We start from the raw sequence: 6,448 nt of genomic DNA on the forward strand, positions 1-6,448 counted from the left end.
GGAGCCAGGTGGACCACCAACACAAAGGGTGTCCCAAATCAACTCAAGAGAGAAGATCTCAAACCAGTCGCCAGAGGATGGCTGGACTTCATTGGGCATTCTCTGTTGCCCACTAGCAATCGTTCTGAAGTCACAGTTAAAAGAGCAGTGATGATCCATTGCATCATGATGGGAAAAGAAGTGGAAGTTCATCAGCTGATCTCAACTGAACTCTACAAAATTGCTAACAAAAATTCTAAAGAGGCCAGGTTGGCTTATCCAAGCGTGATTTCTCTGCTCTGCAAGGACGCTGGAGTAAGGATGGGAATAACTGAGTATATCTCAGTTGAGAAACCAATCACCAAAGCATCAATGGAAAAACAACAAGCACAGGATGATACCACCAAGAAGAAAACATAGGAATTTCTCCCAGAAATCCCTCAATCTGAAAACTGGGAGTATCTTGAGACATCTGTTACCAAGATACGGGAAGCTATGGAACAAATAATAAAAGAACAGAAGGAACACGGTCAAATTCTTACCTATATGTTTAAAGAACAAGAGGAGCAAGGGCGTGACTTAAGGGAATTGAAACGCCAGAAGTTATCTCTTGAAGGACCAAGCACCCCACATATCAGAGGAACACCCATTTCCCAGAATAAAGGTTGTTAAATTCCAATTTCTGCTTTAACTCTGTGATAGTGTCATTATAGAAGTTCACCTTAGGAGTCATATAGTAGTAATTAGTATCTATTTTGATTTTATCTCCAATTAAGCCATAGTTTATTTTTCTCATCATCAGCAAACATGATGAATAAAATAGTAGATCTTTTGAATAAGAGGCAATAAAATTTCGAGTTTTAATAAGAGAAATTCTAATTAGTTACATGTGGCTTCTATTCTTTTGGATTCCGGGAACCTTTATCGTCACTGCATGTCTATTTCAGCTCTCCGCCGCCGCTGCTTGTTGTTCTGAACTGCTGCACCGTCGTTGCCGCCGTTCGGGTCACTGGGAACATGGCAGTGATCACCGGAACCACCATCGGAGTTATCGTTATTTCAATTCAGCCGTTCGTCGTTGTTTGGGTAAACAATGCATTCCGAAACCTATGAATTAGTATTTCTGTTCTAAGTTATTTAAGGATCTAAGGTTTTGGTGTCATAGGATCGAGTTCCGGGTCTTGATTGCTGAGTTCTATGGCTGTAGCATACAACATCAAGGGGCTGTGTCGTCACCGGAGCTGCTGTTGCTCCATTTTCTCAATTATTTGTAAGCCCAGTAAGTCGTTCCTTGTTCCAAACTCTTTTAGTTGCTATTCTGTTATAGACTATTGAGTTTACGCGACATTAATGTTTTAGGATTGAGCTAAGGCTATGTTTAGAGGTTGTGGCTGCTGCGGGGACGGTCAGTATTGATGTTGCTGCTGTGGAATAAGAATAAAAATGTAGTTTGTCGCGTAGTTAGATCGCGAATGAGGTAGGGGCGTCTTTCTCAAACTTGCTTTTCTTTCCAGAGTTGTTGTAAATCGATATGAATGCATAAAATACATCTTTGGTGATTGCCCGAGTCTTATGAATTGAATAGAGTTGTTTTGGATGAATAAGATTATTAGTTTGATTGATAGATGGATCGATTGAGAAAGCTGAATATTCTGATTAGTTGACTGATGTTGTTAAAATGGTTTTCCTTGAATTAATGGGAGAGATTTAATAATGGCATTTAGTTTAATTTTGGAAACAATTCGATTTTAGGAAAGGTTTAGTATTGAAATTTGATGTGATATTGAACCCGATTTGATATTGGAATTTGATTTTAAAACCAATTTGGAAAGGACTTGATATTTGGAAACGGTTTGTTTATTGAGAATAATTTACTATTTTGGTAATGGTTCGAACATGGTTTGAGGAACGGTTTGGTTTGAAACTGTTTGAGAAAACTGAAAGTTCTTAATTATGGATTAATGCTGTTGAATGAGGTTGATTTAAACTGCGATTTATAAGATTGGTTGATTGGATTCTGGATTTTGCAATTTCCCTGTGTTGAGTGTGGTTGTTGTGAAAATTATTATTGGAAGTGATTTGAATGATTAACAGGTGTTTGGTTTGGTTTGGTTGGGACCCGAAAAGGGTGGCAAAGTCCGAGTTTTAGAGGAGATGCTGCCGAAATTTTATAAAATTGGAAGTTTTGTTTGAAGCAATTGTTTAAAAAGATTTAGTTCTTAAACGTTATTTGTTTTAGATTGATTTATTTAGAAAAGAAAGAATTATGTTTTGAATTGAGATTGTTGATTAACGGAAAGAAGGATGATGAGGATTAATTTGAAATATGATTTTTGAATAAATTTGAAAATGGGATATGGATTGACGAATGATGATGATATTGAGAATGGCTTAGATATTGATGAATGATGAATGAATTATTTATATGGCTTAGGAATTTGAAATATCTGAGATACGAGGTTCCCTGGATTAAGTGCCGTGGCTTGCCACCACGTGTACCAGGTTGAAAACTCGATACTCTGTTGACCCTACGACGTAAGTGTGACCGGGCACTATATAAATTTCCGGGAATGATACCCCCATTGAGCAATATTGATTATTTGAGAAAAACTATGCATAGACTCTTGGGGATGCACGTCGGGGGACAGTCTAAGGACAATTCAGACTTGTCGGGTTGGCTGGATAACCGACAGATGAGCCTCATCAGCCATAGTACAGGCATGCATCATATGCATTTGTATGCTTTGCTTGGGTTTGAACTTGTTTTGGTTTGCCTAATTGCTAAACTGTTCTTAACTGCTACTTGAACTATTTGCTGTAACTGCTACCTACTTGTGCTTTCCTTGTCTGTCTTGCCTGTGTTTGTTCTGGCATGCTACATTTGAGAATGAACTTGGATACTGAATTAATGATTGTGTTGTTTGATTGCGTGGTTGATTTCTGATTGAGATTTTCTTATAAGTAAGGAAAGATTTCGGATTTCTGAAAGATTAAACATTGTTTCTTTGAAAAGGGATTTGAACGATTTCCTATTGGTTTTAAAAGATTCATAAGGCAATGATAATCACTGAGCTTGAAAACAGTTTCTTATTAAATATCTTCTTATGACAACTTTGAAACTCCGTGGTGAGACCGTGTGGTTAGGTTCTCACCCCCCTACAGCTTTACCTTTTCAGGAACCAGATGAAGAAGTATTAAGAAGAGTTATACTGCGTTTGGTTTATATGCTGTTGTCTTAATTAGATTATTTTCTTCCCTCGTCTTTGTTATTACAAGTTTGTAAGAGGGATAGGAATCGTATGTTTTATATATACAATATATTGAATTATTATGTAAGGAGTCTTGTATATGAATTTATGCCTGTTTGTATTTTCTTAAGATAAAGTATTTATTTCTGGTTTTTCAAAGAAATCAGTGATACAGTGTCGAGTCATAGGCTCCTATTTTAATATTTAGTATATAAAGTAGTCGTAATACTTCTTGCTATCAGAGTAGTGCAGCCGGAAGAGTGACTTCTGATAGTGAGGGTGTTACATTATGGTATCAGAGCAGTCTTTCCTGTAGAGCCTGAGGAATTGACCGATTATACTTCAATTGCATACTCTGAGAGTCAGTCATGTAGTAGGTCTTGTTTGGATAACAAGAATAGAGCTTTAAGTACATGACGGTCTATTGATAAATACCATTAATCTTGCATTGCATAATTCCTGGTATTAAGTTTGGCCAGCTTAACCCTAGTGAATTATGTATATGTAAGCACTAATGGGTTATCATAGACAATATGCGAGTTATAGGTAATGCGAATCGCGGGTTTTGGGAACGTTAGGAGTTAATTCTTGAGGTTACTCGGTTAGGTGTCTTGAACTCTGCAAATATCACGTATCTTATTCCTGCTTGGAATGCTATAAGGTTCTTGTCTGCGATACTTTTCTTGGAAAGTGAATAGATTATCTTTCAATCCTACTCTCTTGTTCACGTACGCTTTTGTTTGATCATAACTGCATATGCCTGTTTAAAACTCTTGGTGTATTTACCTTTTTTATTTAGGCACTTCTTTTTGAATCATGTTTTTTTTTATATACATTTGAATCTGTTTTGATGCAGGACACCTTTTTAAGTTCATATTCCAAGTCCTTTGTAAATAAATTGTAATTTAGTTTTCCTCTTATTTGATAATAATTACAGTCATTCTTTAAATCTTAACAAAACCGTTTTTGATTTGAAATATACAACCGCTTTTAATTTGATATGTACTTCTTTATATAAACGGTGAAAGTTTCTTATATAGTTTAAAACTAGTTGTTTTCAATACCTCGCCTGTTTCTTCATTGATTTATGGAAATGTATATATACTTTAAATACAATTTGATTTTCTAACAATTTTATTACAGTTTTTACGAATATCCTGATTTGACTATATATTTAGATATTTTTCAAAGAAAGGTTTTTGTCTCTTTCCAGTTGGTCTTGTTTGGTAAGCTTCACCTAATTTATTTATTTTTATTCGAATTTGGTTTAGCATACTATATTATTTATGCAATTGTTGTTCTTACAAAAAAATGTTGGACTCATGTCTTTATTCTCATGAATGGATCAATTTCTTTCTTAAACTTTTTATTTCTGTGGATGTCATATTTAGTTATGTTTTTAACTGATCTTTTACTTTTTTTTAACGTCACCATTAGTCTTAGTTTTCCATTTCTTGTGAATCTCATTCTCATCCGAGTCAACTTTAATTTGTTTCCATCTAATGCGCCATTTGTCCTTTTATTTGTCTTTCTTTAGTCAAAGACTCTTTCTTGAGAATTTTCTATTGATTAAGTTGTTTTTCCTGACGCGTTTTGTATTCCTTTGGACCAATTGAAAACTTATTTGATAATCCATGCCTAGTGAGTTCTTGCTCGAGTTCCCTTGATTTAAAGATTCTTTCTTCCATGAGCTGATTTCCTTTTAAGCACATTGTAATTTTCTTAAATGATTTTTGCGAGGTGGTTATTCCAAGTATACTCTCAAAATTTTGTTTTGGACCATTTTGATGAAGCTTTGAATTCTTTTGAAGAAATTTAAGTTTTAGATCAACTTTGTAAGTTGCTGAGTTCCTTTTTAAGCTTTTTGTTTCTATGAGTGACATGCTATATAAATCCTAATCGAAATCCTTTGATTTAAGTTCCTTTCCTAAAATGAATTAGTTTCCTTTTTAGTGCATCTTAATATAATTGAACATCCTTATAAAGTTGTGACTTCAAATATATTATTGGAGTTTTGTTTTAAACCTTTTTAAACGAGTTTTGATTTATTCTTATGCAGAGTTGTCCCTGACTTTGAATTGCCTTACTTGAGTAGTGCCTCTCTTTAATATGATTTGAACTTGATTCGGGGCGATATAACCGTCTATTAAAGTTTTAATAAAATCACTTTCAATTCAGCCTACACTCCTTTACCATATACTCTGAAAATTTCTGTATGTGATTATGTTCAACTGTAATGCATCATCTTTTCTTTTATGAGTAAAATTTTATGTTAAGTTTTCTTCCAATAAGATTGTGGTTTTCATACATGTTTGAAAAAGAAGAGAAAATACAATTTAGCTCTTAGCCAAATTAATCTTTCCATTTACAAAGTTTGTGTAATCTATTTCCACTTGAATTTATATTGAAATAACGTCACATTTACGCTTTTATTAATCTTTTGAAAGATGTTTGTTATCCATTTTCTCTTTCAGAACATGAAATAATTTCCCCTTAAGTTTTCTATTCTTTACGAACAATGCATTCGAAAATATTTTTAAACCATACTCGAGTTCTATAAACTGTCTTTGGTTTGAATATTCTTCTTCCATAAACCTCATATTTCTTGATTCAGCTTGAATTCATTTCAAAATACTGTGTTGTTTTTCATCTTATTGGTCCTATAGAATCCCTTCGACTCAAGAGTTACCCTTAAAGTTATTAGTTGATCCTTTTTCCAACATTCTTCATTACTTGTTTATCCTTGTCTACTTGTGATTTCAACAATTGTTTTAAATTCTCACGAATACGATCCTTGCCGCTTTTCTTTATTTTCTAAGGTTTGTTATCCTTCTGAGTATACTCGAGATTAGTTTTGGTATTTTGTGTGACTATTGGACTTAGTAAACGACACATTAAATCTTTAGGGTACGTTTGGTGGAAGCAAAAGGTGAAACTTCTATAAGTACGACATCACATGGAATTGTGGAACTTTGTTTTACGTGACAGTTCTGTTGATATGGAACTTATAATCAGTAATAAGGTTTGCAAAGTGTTTAACGAAATTAAGAACCATCAGATGAGTTGCCCAATGAGATACGGTTGAAAATGGTGGAGATAAGTTATGTTAAAATTTGAATAGTTGAGTCTCTGGAGTTGGTATGAGATCAATATGTGGACGTTAAGTATATCGTTTTAGCCCCGACAGGTTTCATAACCTTTTGACGCCTTGCCTTACCATC

At 34.3% G+C, this 6,448-nt stretch overlaps 1 long non-coding RNA gene across 2 annotated transcripts; it reads left to right on the plus strand.

Annotated features, from left to right (window-relative positions):
- LOC110268009 lies at positions 883-3,328 on the plus strand. Of its 2 annotated transcripts, none has more exons than XR_002356012.1 (3): positions 883-1,065; positions 1,145-1,456; positions 3,142-3,328. It is a non-coding gene; the product is annotated as an uncharacterized LOC110268009 (long non-coding RNA). The 2 variants fall into 2 exon arrangements; XR_002356013.1 differs by having other exon boundaries at positions 3,156-3,328.

The sequence above is a fragment of the Arachis ipaensis genome, chromosome B10 (assembly GCF_000816755.2).
Source record: "Arachis ipaensis cultivar K30076 chromosome B10, Araip1.1, whole genome shotgun sequence".
NCBI classification, from domain to species: domain Eukaryota; kingdom Viridiplantae; phylum Streptophyta; class Magnoliopsida; order Fabales; family Fabaceae; genus Arachis; species Arachis ipaensis.